The following is a 15,224-nucleotide window of genomic DNA, read 5'->3' as shown; positions in this document are numbered from 1 at the left end:
ATGGCACCCTCCACCCTGCCCTGTGGTGCAACTGATGTCCCTCTCTCCGAAAATGTACTCAATGGGACCGTAATGTTGCAACCACACACCAGTTGACCTGCTGTGAGGAACATCGAGTTAGTACATTTCAAACATGAAAAGGGTCATTTTATAATCAACGTCAAAAACCAAAATTCCAAAAGTATAAAACACAAAAAAATGCTTACCGAAGAATGAAAATGTATCGTGCATGGCACCCTCCACCCTGCCCTGTGGTGCAATTGATGTCCCTCTCTCCGAAAATGTACTCAATGGGACCGTAATGTTGCAACCACACACCAGTTGACCTGCTGTGAGGAAAAATCGAGTTAGTACATTTCAAACATGATAAAGGTCATTTTATAATCAACGTCAAAAACCAAAATTCCAAAAGTATAAAACACAAAAAAATGCTTACTGAAGAAAGAAAATGCATCGTGCATGGCACCCTCCACACTGCCCTGTGGTGCAACTGATGTCCCTCTCTCCGAAAATGTACTCAATGGGACCGTAATGTTGCAACCACACACCAGTTGACCTGCTGTGAGGAAAATCGAGTTAGTACATTTCAAACATGATAAAGGTCATTGTACAAACAACATCAAAAACCAAAATTCCAAAAGTATAGAACACAAAAAAATGTTTACCAAAGAAAGATAATGTATCGTGCATGGCACCCTCCACCCTGCCCTGTGGTGCAACTGATGTCCCTCTCTCCGAAAATGTACTCAATGGGACCGTAATGTTGCTACCACACACCAGTTGACCTGCTGTGAGGAACAATCGAGTTAGTACATATCAAACATGAAAAAGGTCATTTTATTATCAACATCAAAAACCAAAATTCCAAAAGTATAAAACACTAGAAAATGCTTATCGAAGAAAGAAAATGTATAGAGCTCCGCACCCTCCACACTGCCCTGTGGTGCAACTGATGTCCCTTTCTCCGAAAATGTACTCAATGGGACCGTAATGTTGCAACCACACACCAGTTGACCTGCTGTGAGGAAAAATCGAGTTAGTACATTTCAAACATGATAAAGGTCATTTTATAATCAACGTCAAAAACCAATATTCCAAAAGTATAAAACACAAAAAAAGGCTTACTGAAGAAAGAAAATGCATAGTGCATGGCACCCTCCACCCTGCCCTGTGGTGCAACTGATGTCCCTCTCTCCGAAAATGTACTCAATGGGACCGTAATGTTGCAACCACACACCAGTTGACCTGCTGTGAGGAAAATCGAGTTAGTACATTTCAAACATGAAAAGGGTCATTTTATAATCAACGTCAAAAACCAAAATTCCAAAAGTATAAAACACAAAAAAATGCTTACAGAAGAATGAAAATATATCGTGCATGGCACACTCCACCCTGCCCTGTGGTGCAATTGATGTCCCTCTCTCCGAAAATGTACTCAATGGGACCGTAATGTTGCAACCACACACCAGTTGACCTGCTGTGAGGAAAAATCGAGTTAGTACATTTCAAACATGATAAAGGTCATTTTATAATCAACGTCAAAAACCAAAATTCCAAAAGTATAAAACACAAAGAAATGCTTACCGAAGAAAGAAAATGCATCGTGCATGGCACCCTCCACCCTGCCCTGTGGTGCAACTGAAGTCCCTCTCTCCGAAAATGAACTCAATGGGACCGTAATGTTGCAACCACACACCACTTGACCTGCTGTGAGGAAAAATCGAGTTAGTACATTTCAAATATGAAAAAGGTCATTTTATAATCAACATCAAAAACCAAAATTCCAAATGTATAAAACACTAGAAAATGCTTACCGAAGAAAGAAAATGTATAGAGCTCCGCACCCTCCACACTGCCCTGTGGTGCAACTGATGTCCCTCTCTCCGAAAATGTACTCAATGGGACCGTAATGTTGCAAACACACACCAGTTGACCTGCTGTGAGGAAAAATTGAGTTAGTACATTTCAAACATGAAAACGGTCATTTTATAATCAACGTCAAAAACCAAAATTCCAAAAGTATAAAACACAAAAAAATGCTTACCGAAGAAAGAAAATGTATCGTGCATGGCACCCTCTACCCTGCCCTGTGGTGCAACTGATGTCCCTCTCTCCGAAAATATACTCAATGGGACCGTAATGTTGCAACCACACACCAGTTGACCTGCTGTGAGGAAAAATCGAGTTAGTACATTTCAAACATGAAAAAGGTCATTTTATAATCAACATCAAAAACCAAAATTCCAAAAGTATAAAACACAAAAAAATGCTTACCGAAGAAAGGAAATATATCGTGCATGGCAACCTCCACACTGCCCTGTGGTGCAACTTATGTCCCTCTCTCCGAAAATGTACTCAATGTGACCGTAATGTTGCAACCACACACCAGTTGACCTGCTGTGAGGAAAAATCGAGTTAGTACATTTCAAACATGAAAAAGGACAATTTTTAATCAACGTCAAAAACCAAAATTCCAAAAGTATAAAACACGAAAAAATGCTTACCGAAAAAAGAAAATGTATCGTGCATGGCACCCTCCACCCTGCCCTGTGGTGCAACTGATGTCCCTCTCTCCGAAAATGTACTCAATGGGACCGTAATGTTGCAACCACACACCAGTTGACCTGCTGTGTGGAAAAATCGAGTTAGTACATTTCAGACATGAAAAAGGTCATTTTATAATCAACTACAAAAACCAAAATTCCAAAAGTATAAAACACAAAAAAATGATTACCGAAGAAAGAAAATGTATCGTGCATGGCATCCCCCACCCTGCCCTGTGGTCCAACTGATGTCCCTCTGTCCGAAAATGTACTCAATGGGACCGTAATGTTGCAACCACACACCAGTTGACCTGCTGCGAAGAAAAATCGAGTTAGTACATTTCAAAAATGAAAAAGGTCATTTTATAATCAACGTCAAAAACCAAAATTCAAAAGTATAAAACACAAAAAAATGCTTACCGAAGAAAGAAAATGTATCGTGCATGGCACCCTCCACACTGCCCTGTGGTGCAACTGATGTCCCTCTCTCCGAAAATGTACTCAATGGGACCGTAATGTTGCAACCACACACCAGTTGACCTGCTGTGAGGATAAATCGAGTTAGTACATTTCAAACATGAAAAAGGTCATTTTATAATCAACGTCAAAAACCAAAATTCCAAAAGTATAAAACACAAAAAATGCTTACCGAAGCAAGAAAATGTATCGTGCATGGCAGCCTCCAACCTGCCCTGTGGTGCAACTGATGTCCCTCTCTCCGAAAATGTACTCAATGGGACCGTGATGTTGCAACCACACACCAGTTGACCTGCTGTGAGGAAAAATCGAGTTAGTACATTTCAAACATGAAAAGGGTCATTTTATAATGAACGTCAAAAACCAAAATTCCAAAAGTATAAAACACAAAAAAATGCTTACTGAAGAAAGAAAATGTATCGTGCATGGCACCCTCCACCCTGCCCTGTGGTGCAACTGATGTCCCTCTCTCCGAAAATGTACTCAATGGGACCGTAATGTTGCAACCACACACCAGTTGACCTGCTGTGAGGAAAAATCGAGTTCGTACATTTCAAACATGAAAAGGGTCATTTTATAATCAACGTCAAAAACCAAAATTCCAAAAGTATAAAACACAAAAAAATGCTTACCGAAGAAAGAAAATGTATCGTGCATGGTACCCTCCACCCTGCCCTGTGGTGCAACTGATGTCCCTCTCTCCGAAAATGTACTCAATGGGACCGTAATGTTGCAACCACACACCAGTTGACCTGCTGTGAGGAAAAATTGAGTTACTACATTTCAAACATGAAAATGGTCATTTTATAATCAACGTCAAAAACAAAAATTCCAAAAGTATAAAACACAAAAAAATGCTTACCGAAGAAAAAAATGTATCATGCATGGCACCCTCCACCCTGCCCTGTGGTGCAACTGATGTCCCTCTCTCCAAAAATGTACTCAATGGGACCGTAATGTTGCAACCACACACCAGTTGACCTGCTGTGAGAAAAAATCGAGTTAGTACATTTCAAACATGAAAAAGGTCATTTTATAATCAACGTCAAAAACCAAAATTTCAAAAGTATAAAACACAAAAAAATACTTACCGAAGAAAGAAAATGTATCGTGCATGGCACCCTCCACTCTGCCCTGTGGTGCAACTGATGTCCCTCTCTCCGAAAATGTACTCAATGGGACCGTAATGTTGCAACCACACACCAGTTGACCTGCTGTGAGGATTAATCGAGTTAGTACATTTCAAACATGAAAAAGGTCATTTTATAATCAACGTCAAAAACCAAAATTCCAAAAGTATAAAACACAAAAAAATGCTAACCGAAGAAAGAAAATGTATCGTGCATGGCACCCTCCACCCTGCCCTGTGGTGCAACTGATGTCCCTCTCTCCGAAAATGTACTCAATGGGACCGTAATGTTGCAACCACACACCAGTTGACCTGCTGTGAGGCAAAATCGAGTTAGTACATTTCAAACATGAAAAGGGTCATTTTATAATCAACATCAAAAACCAAAATTCCAAAAGTATAAAACACAAAAAAATGCTTACCGAAGAAAGGAAATATATCGTGCATGGCAACCTCCACACTGCCCTGTGGTGCAACTTATGTCCCTCTCTCCGAAAATGTACTCAATGGGACCGTAATGTTGCAACCACACACCAGTTGACCTGCTGTGAGGAAAAATCGAGTTAGTACATTTCAAACATGAAAAAGGACAATTTTTAATCAACGTCAAAAAACCAAAATTCCAAAAGTATAAAACACGAAAAAATGCTTACCGAAAAAAGAAAATGTATCGTGCATGGCACCCTCCACCCTGCCCTGTGGTGCAACTGATGTCCCTCTCTCCGAAAATGTACTCAATGGGACCGTAATGTTGCAACCACACACCAGTTGACCTGCTGTGTGGAAAAATCGAGTTAGTACATTTCAGACATGAAAAAGGTCATTTTATAATCAACTACAAAAACCAAAATTCCAAAAGTATAAAACACAAAAAAATGATTACCGAAGAAAGAAAATGTATCGTGCATGGCATCCCCCACCCTGCCCTGTGGTCCAACTGATGTCCCTCTGTCCGAAAATGTACTCAATGGGACCGTAATGTTGCAACCACACACCAGTTGACCTGCTGCGAAGAAAAATCGAGTTAGTACATTTCAAAAATGAAAAAGGTCATTTTATAATCAACGTCAAAAACCAAAATTCAAAAGTATAAAACACAAAAAAATGCTTACCGAAGAAAGAAAATGTATCGTGCATGGCACCCTCCACACTGCCCTGTGGTGCAACTGATGTCCCTCTCTCCGAAAATGTACTCAATGGGACCGTAATGTTGCAACCACACACCAGTTGACCTGCTGTGAGGATAAATCGAGTTAGTACATTTCAAACATGAAAAAGGTCATTTTATAATCAACGTCAAAAACCAAAATTCCAAAAGTATAAAACACAAAAAATGCTTACCGAAGCAAGAAAATGTATCGTGCATGGCAGCCTCCAACCTGCCCTGTGGTGCAACTGATGTCCCTCTCTCCGAAAATGTACTCAATGGGACCGTGATGTTGCAACCACACACCAGTTGACCTGCTGTGAGGAAAAATCGAGTTAGTACATTTCAAACATGAAAAGGGTCATTTTATAATGAACGTCAAAAACCAAAATTCCAAAAGTATAAAACACAAAAAAATGCTTACTGAAGAAAGAAAATGTATCGTGCATGGCACCCTCCACCCTGCCCTGTGGTGCAACTGATGTCCCTCTCTCCGAAAATGTACTCAATGGGACCGTAATGTTGCAACCACACACCAGTTGACCTGCTGTGAGGAAAAATCGAGTTCGTACATTTCAAACATGAAAAGGGTCATTTTATAATCAACGTCAAAAACCAAAATTCCAAAAGTATAAAACACAAAAAAATGCTTACCGAAGAAAGAAAATGTATCGTGCATGGTACCCTCCACCCTGCCCTGTGGTGCAACTGATGTCCCTCTCTCCGAAAATGTACTCAATGGGACCGTAATGTTGCAACCACACACCAGTTGACCTGCTGTGAGGAAAAATTGAGTTACTACATTTCAAACATGAAAATGGTCATTTTATAATCAACGTCAAAAACCAAAATTCCAAAAGTATAAAACACAAAAAAATGCTTACCGAAGAAAAAAATGTATCATGCATGGCACCCTCCACCCTGCCCTGTGGTGCAACTGATGTCCCTCTCTCCAAAAATGTACTCAATGGGACCGTAATGTTGCAACCACACACCAGTTGACCTGCTGTGAGAAAAAATCGAGTTAGTACATTTCAAACATGAAAAAGGTCATTTTATAATCAACGTCAAAAACCAAAATTTCAAAAGTATAAAACACAAAAAAATACTTACCGAAGAAAGAAAATGTATCGTGCATGGCACCCTCCACTCTGCCCTGTGGTGCAACTGATGTCCCTCTCTCCGAAAATGTACTCAATGGGACCGTAATGTTGCAACCACACACGAGTTGACCTGCTGTGAGGATTAATCGAGTTAGTACATTTCAAACATGAAAAAGGTCATTTTATAATCAACGTCAAAAACCAAAATTCCAAAAGTATAAAACACAAAAAAATGCTAACCGAAGAAAGAAAATGTATCGTGCATGGCACCCTCCAACCTGCCCTGTGGTGCAACTGATGTCCCTCTCTCCGAAAATGTACTCAATGGGACCGTAATGTTGCAACCACACACCAGTTGACCTGCTGTGAGGCAAAATCGAGTTAGTACATTTCAAACATGAAAAGGGTCATTTTATAATCAACGTCAAAAACCAAAATTCCAAAAGTATAAAACACAAAAAAATGCTTACCGAAGAAAGAAAATGTATCGTGCATGGCACCCTCCACCCTGCCCTGTGGTGCAACTGATGTCCCTCTCTCCGAAAATGTACTCAATGGGACCGTAATGTTGCAACCACACACCAGTTGACCTGCTGTGAGGAAAAATCGAGTTAGTACTTTTCAAACATGAAAAAGGTCATTTTATAATCAACGTCAATAACCAAAATTCCAGAAGTATAAAACACAAAAAATGCTTACCGATAAAGAAAATGTATCGTGCATGGCACCCTCAACCCTGCCCTGTGGTGCAACTGATGTCCCTCTCTCCGAAAATGTACTCAATGGGACCGTAATGTTGCAACCACACACCAGTTGACCTGCTGTGAGGAAAAATCGAGTTACTACATTTCAAACATTAAAAAGGTCATTTTATAATCAACGTCAAAAACCAAAAGTCCAAAAGTATAAAACACAAAAAAATGCTTACCGAAGAAAGAAAATGTATCATGCATGGCACCCTCCACCCTGCCCTGTGGTGCAACTGATGTCCCTCTCTCCAAAAATGTACTCAATGGGACCGTAAAGTTGCAACAACACACCAGTTGACCTGCTGTGAGAAAAAATCGAGTTAGTAAATTTCAAACATGAAAAAGGTCTATTTATAATCAACGTAAAAAACCAAAATTTCAAAAGTATAAAACACATTAAAATACTTACCGAAGAAAGAAAATGTTTCGTGCATGGCACCCTCCACCCTGCCCTGTGGTGCAACTGATGTCCCTCTCTCCGAAAATGTACTCAATGGGACCGTAATGTTGCAACCACACACCAGTTGACCTGCTGTGAGTATTAATCGAGTTAGTACATTTCAAACATGAAAAAGGTCATTTTATAATCAACGTCAAAAACCAAAATTCCAAAAGTATAAAACACAAAAAAATGCTAACCGAAGAAAGAAAATGTATCGTGCATGGCACCCTCCACCCTGCCCTGTGGTGCAACTGATGTCCCTCTCTCCGAAAATGTACTCAATGGGACCGTAATGTTGCAACCACACACCAGTTGACCTGCTGTGAGGAAAAATCGAGTTAGTACATTTCAAACATGATAAAGGTCATTTCATAATCAACATCAAAACCAAAATTCCAAAAGTATAAAACACAAAAAAATGCTTACCAAAGAAAAAAAATGTATCGTGCATGGCACCCTCCACCCTGCCCTGTGGTGCAACTGATGTCCCTCTCTCCGAAAATGTACTCAATGGGACCGTAAAGTTGCAACCACACACCAGTTGACCTGCTGTGAGAAAAAATCGAGTTAGTACATTTCAAACATGAAAAAGGTCATTTTATAATCAACGTCAAAAACCAAAATTCCAAAATTATTAAACACAAAAAAATGCTTACCGAAGAAAGAAAATGTATCGTGCATGGCACCCTCCACCCTGCCCTGTGGTGCAACTGATGTCCCTCTCTCCGAAAATGTACTCAAAAGGGACCGTAATGTTGCAACCACACACAAGTTGAACTGCTGTGAGGAAAAATCGAGTTAGTACATTTCAAACATTAAAAAGGTCATTTTATAATCAACGTCAAAAACCAAAATTCCAAAAGTATAAAACACAAAAAAATGCTTACCGAAGAAAGAAAATGTATCGTGCATGGCACCCTCCACCCTGCCCTGTGGTGCAACTGATGTCCCTCTCTCCGAAAATGTACTCAATGGGACCGTAATCTTGCAACCACACACCAGTTGACCTGCTGTGAGGAAAAATCGAGTTAGTACATTTCAAACATGAAAAAGGTCATTTTATAATGAACATCAAAAGCCAAAATTCCAAAAGTATAAAACACAAAAAAACGCTTACCGAAGAAAGAAAATGTATCGTGCATGGCACCCTCCACCCTGCCCTGTGGTGCAACTGATGTCCCGCTCTCCGAAAATGTACTCAATGGGACCGTAATCTTGCAACCACACACCAGTTGACCTGCTGTGAGGAAAAATCGAGTTACTACATTTCAAACATGAAAAAGGTCATTTTATAATCAACGTCAAAAACCAAAATTCCAAAAGTATAAAACACAAAAAAATGCTTACCGAAGAAAGAAAATGTATCATGCATGGCACCCTCCACCCTGCACTGTGGTGCAACTGATGTCCCTCTCTCCAAAAATGTACTCAATGGGACCGTAATGTTGCAACCACACACCAGTTGACCTGCTGTGAGAAAAAATCGAGTTAGTACATTTCAAACATGAAAAAGGTCTATTTATAATCAACGTCAAAAACCAAAATTTCAAAAGTATAAAACACAAAAAAATACTTACCGAAGAAAGAAAATGTATCGTGCATGGCACCCTCCACCCTGCCCTGTGGTGCAACTGATGTCCCTCTCTCCGAAAATGTACTCAATGGGACCGTAATGTTGCAACCACACACCAGTTGACCTGCTGTGAGGAAAAATCGAGTTAGTACATTTCAAACATGAAAAACGTCATTTTATAATCAACGTCAAAAACCAAAATTCCAAAAGTATAAAACACAAAAAAATGCTAACCGAAGAAAGAAAATGTATCGTGCATGGCACCCTCCACCCTGCCCTGTGGTGCAACTGATGTCCCTCTCTCCGAAAATGTACTCAATGGGACCGTAATGATGCAACCACACACCAGTTGACCTGCTGTGATGAAAAATCGAGTTAGTACATTTCAAACATGATAAAGGTCATTTCATAATCAACATCAAAAACCAAAATTCCAAAAGTATAAAACACAAAAAAATGCTTACCGAAGAAAGAAAATGTATCGTGCATGGCACCCTCCACCCTGCCCTGTGGTGCAACTGATGTCCCTCTCTCCGAAAATGTACTCAATGGGACCGTAATGTTGCAACCACACACCAGTTGACCTGCTGTGAGGAAAAATCGAATTAGTACATTTCAAACATGAAAAAGGTCATTTTATAATCAACGTCAAAAACCAAAATTCCAAAAGTATAAAACACAAAAAAATGCTTACCGAAAAAAGAAAATGTATCGTGCATGGCACCCTCCACCCTGCCCTGTGGTGCAACTGATGTCCCTCTCTCCAAAAATGTACTCAATGCGACCGTAATGTTGCAACCACACACCAGTTGACCTGCTGTGAGAAAAAATCGAGTTAGTACATTTCAAACATGAAAAAGGTCATTTTATAATGAACATCAAAAGCAAAAATTCCAAAAGTATAAAACACAAAAAAATGCTTACCGAAGAAAGAAAATGTATCGTGCATGGCACCCTCCACCCTGCCCTGTGGTGCAACTGATGTCCCTCTCTCCGAAAATGTACTCAATGGGACCGTAATGTTGGAACCACATACCAGGTGACCTGCTGTGAGGAAAAATCGAGTTAGAACATTTCAAACATGAAAAAGGTCATTTTATAATCAACGTCAAAAACTAAAATTCGAGAAGTATAAAACACAAAAAAATGCTTACCGAAGAAAGAAAATGTATCGTGCATGGCACCCTCCACCCTGCCCTGTGGTGCTACTGGTGTCCCTCTCTCCGAAAATGTACTCAATGGGACCGTAATGTAGCAACCACACACCAGTTGACCTGCTGTGAGGAGAAAACGAGTTAGTATATTTCAAATATGATCATTTTATAATCAATGTCAAAAACCAATATTCCAAAAGTATAAAACACAAAAAAATGCTTACCGAAGAAAGAAAATGCATCGTGCATTGCACCCTCCACCCTGCCCTGTGGTGCAACACATGTCCCTCTCTCCGAAAATGTACTCAATGGGACCGTAATGTTGCAAACACACCAGCTGACCTGCTGTGAGGGAAAATCGAGTTAGTACATTTCAAACATGAAAAAGGTCATTTTATAATCAACGTCAAAAACCAAAATTCCAAAAGTATAAAACACAAAAAATTGCTTACTGAAGAAGGAAAATGTACCGTGCATGGCACCCTCCACACTGCCCTGTGGTGCAACTGATGTCCCTCTCTCCAAAAATGTACTCAATGGGACCGTAATGTTGCAACCACACACCAGTTGACCTGCTGTGAGGAAAAATCGAGTTCCTACATTTCAAACATGAAAAAGGTCATTTTATAATCAACGTCAAAAACCAAAATTCCAAAAGTATAAAACACAAAAAAATGCTTACCGAAGAAAGAAAATGTATCATGCATGGCACCCTCCACCCTGCCCTGTGGTGCAACTGATGTCCCTCTCTCCAAAAATGTACTCAATGGGACCGTAATGTTGCAACCACACACCAGTTGACCTGCTGTGAGGAAAAATCGAGTTAGTACTTTTCAAACATGAAAAAGGTCATTTTATAATCAACGTCAATAACCAAAATTCCAGAAGTATAAAACACAAAAAATGCTTACCGATAAAGAAAATGTATCGTGCATGGCACCCTCAACCCTGCCCTGTGGTGCAACTGATGTCCCTCTCTCCGAAAATGTACTCAATGGGACCGTAATGTTGCAACCACACACCAGTTGACCTGCTGTGAGGAAAAATCGAGTTAGTACATTTCAAACATTAAAAAGGTCATTTTATAATCAACGTCAAAAACCAAAATTCCAAAAGTATAAAACACAAAAAAATGCTTACCGAAGAAAGAAAATGTATCGTGCATGGCACCCTCCACCCTGCCCTGTGGTGCAACTGATGTCCCTCTCTCCGAAAATGTACTCAATGGGACCGTAATCTTGCAACCACACACCAGTTGACCTGCTGTGAGGAAAAATCGAGTTAGTACATTTCAAACATGAAAAAGGTCATTTTATAATGAACATCAAAAGCCAAAATTCCAAAAGTATAAAACACAAAAAAACGCTTACCGAAGAAAGAAAATGTATCGTGCATGGCACCCTCCACCCTGCCCTGTGGTGCAACTGATGTCCCGCTCTCCGAAAATGTACTCAATGGGACCGTAATCTTGCAACCACACACCAGTTGACCTGCTGTGAGAAAAAATCGAGTTACTACATTTCAAACATGAAAAAGGTCATTTTATAATCAACGTCAAAAACCAAAATTCCAAAAGTATAAAACACAAAAAAATGCTTACCGAAGAAAGAAAATGTATCATGCATGGCACCCTCCACCCTGCACTGTGGTGCAACTGATGTCCCTCTCTCCAAAAATGTACTCAATGGGACCGTAATGTTGCAACCACACACCAGTTGACCTGCTGTGAGAAAAAATCGAGTTAGTACATTTCAAACATGAAAAAGGTCTATTTATAATCAACGTCAAAAACCAAAATTTCAAAAGTATAAAACACAAAAAAATACTTACCGAAGAAAGAAAATGTATCGTGCATGGCACCCTCCACCCTGCCCTGTGGTGCAACTGATGTCCCTCTCTCCGAAAATGTACTCAATGGGACCGTAATGTTGCAACCACACACCAGTTGACCTGCTGTGAGGAAAAATCGAGTTAGTACATTTCAAACATGAAAAACGTCATTTTATAATCAACGTCAAAAACCAAAATTCCAAAAGTATAAAACACAAAAAAATGCTAACCGAAGAAAGAAAATGTATCGTGCATGGCACCCTCCACCCTGCCCTGTGGTGCAACTGATGTCCCTCTCTCCGAAAATGTACTCAATGGGACCGTAATGATGCAACCACACACCAGTTGACCTGCTGTGATGAAAAATCGAGTTAGTACATTTCAAACATGATAAAGGTCATTTCATAATCAACATTAAAAACCAAAATTCCAAAAGTATAAAACACAAAAAAATGCTTACCGAAGAAAGAAAATGTATCGTGCATGGCACCCTCCACCCTGCCCTGTGGTGCAACTGATGTCCCTCTCTCCGAAAATGTACTCAATTGGACCGTAATGTTGCAACCACACACCAGTTGACCTGCTGTGAGGAAAAATCGAATTAGTACATTTCAAACATGAAAAAGGTCATTTTATAATCAACGTCAAAAACCAAAATTCCAAAAGTATAAAACACAAAAAAATGCTTACCGAAAAAAGAAAATGTATCGTGCATGGCACCCTCCACCCTGCCCTGTGGTGCAACTGATGTCCCTCTCTCCAAAAATGTACTCAATGCGACCGTAATGTTGCAACCACACACCAGTTGACCTGCTGTGAGAAAAAATCGAGTTAGTACATTTCAAACATGAAAAAGGTCATTTTATAATGAACATCAAAAGCAAAAATTCCAAAAGTATAAAACACAAAAAAATGCTTACCGAAGAAAGAAAATGTATCGTGCATGGCACCCTCCACCCTGCCCTGTGGTGCAACTGATGTCCCTCTCTCCGAAAATGTACTCAATGGGACCGTAATGTTGGAACCACATACCAGGTGACCTGCTGTGAGGAAAAATCGAGTTAGAACATTTCAAACATGAAAAAGGTCATTTTATAATCAACGTCAAAAACCAAAATTCGAGAAGTATAAAACACAAAAAAATGCTTACCGAAGAAAGAAAATGTATCGTGCATGGCACCCTCCACCCTGCCCTGTGGTGCTACTGGTGTCCCTCTCTCCGAAAATGTACTCAATGGGACCGTAATGTAGCAACCACACACCAGTTGACCTGCTGTGAGGAGAAAACGAGTTAGTATATTTCAAACATGATCATTTTATAATCAATGTCAAAAACCAATATTCCAAAAGTATAAAACACAAAAAAATGCTTACCGAAGAAAGAAAATGCATCGTGCATTGCACCCTCCACCCTGCCCTGTGGTGCAACACATGTCCCTCTCTCCGAAAATGTACTCAATGGGACCGTAATGTTGCAAACACACCAGCTGACCTGCTGTGAGGGAAAATCGAGTTAGTACATTTCAAACATGAAAAAGGTCATTTTATAATCAACGTCAAAAACCTAAATTCCAAAAGTATAAAACACAAAAAATTGCTTACTGAAGAAGGAAAATGTACCGTGCATGGCACCCTCCACACTGCCCTGTGGTGCAACTGATGTCCCTCTCTCCAAAAATGTACTCAATGGGACCGTAATGTTGCAACCACACACCAGTTGACCTGCTGTGAGGAAAAATCGAGTTCCTACATTTCAAACATGAAAAAGGTCATTTTATAATCAACGTCAAAAACCAAAATTCCAAAAGTATAAAACACAAAAAAATGCTTACCGAAGAAAGAAAATGTATCATGCATGGCACCCTCCACCCTGCCCTGTGGTGCAACTGATGTCCCTCTCTCCAAAAATGTACTCAATGGGACCGTAATGTTGCAACCACACACCAGTTGACCTGCTGTGAGGAAAAATCGAGTTAGTACTTTTCAAACATGAAAAAGGTCATTTTATAATCAACGTCAATAACCAAAATTCCAGAAGTATAAAACACAAAAAATGCTTACCGATAAAGAAAATGTATCGTGCATGGCACCCTCAACCCTGCCCTGTGGTGCAACTGATGTCCCTCTCTCCGAAAATGTACTCAATGGGACCGTAATGTTGCAACCACACACCAGTTGACCTGCTGTGAGGAAAAATCGAGTTACTACATTTCAAACATGAAAAAGGTCATTTTATAATCAACGTCAAAAACCAAAATTCCAAAAGTATAAAACACAAAAAAATGCTTACCGAAGAAAGAAAATGTATCATGCATGGCACCCTCCACCCTGCCCTGTGGTGCAACTGATGTCCCTCTCTCCAAAAATGTACTCAATGGGACCGTAAAGTTGCAACCACACACCAGTTGACCTGCTGTGAGAAAAAATCGAGTTAGTAAATTTCAAACATGAAAAAGGTCTATTTATAATCAACGTAAAAAACCAAAATTTCAAAAGTATAAAACACATTAAAATACTTACCGAAGAAAGAAAATGTTTCGTGCATGGCACCCTCCACCCTGCCCTGTGGTGCAACTGATGTCCCTCTCTCCGAAAATGTACTCAATGGGACCGTAATGTTGCAACCACACACCAGTTGACCTGCTGTGAGTATTAATCGAGTTAGTACATTTCAAACATGAAAAAGGTCATTTTATAATCAACGTCAAAAACCAAAATTCCAAAAGTATAAAACACAAAAAAATGCTAACCGAAGAAAGAAAATGTATCGTGCATGGCACCCTCCACCCTGCCCTGTGGTGCAACTGATGTCCCTCTCTCCGAAAATGTACTCAATGGGACCGTAATGTTGCAACCACACACCAGTTGACCTGCTGTGAGGAAAAATCGAGTTAGTACATTTCAAACATGATAAAGGTCATTTCATAATCAACATCAAAACCAAAATTCCAAAAGTATAAAACACAAAAAAATGCTTACCAAAGAAAAAAAATGTATCGTGCATGGCACCCTCCACCCTGCCCTGTGGTGCAACTGATGTCCCTCTCTCCGAAAATGTACTCAATGGGACCGTAAAG

Source organism: Schistocerca cancellata, chromosome 6 (assembly GCF_023864275.1).
Source record: "Schistocerca cancellata isolate TAMUIC-IGC-003103 chromosome 6, iqSchCanc2.1, whole genome shotgun sequence".
Lineage (NCBI taxonomy): Eukaryota > Metazoa > Arthropoda > Insecta > Orthoptera > Acrididae > Schistocerca > Schistocerca cancellata.
Note: the sequence above shows the minus strand (reverse complement) of the source record.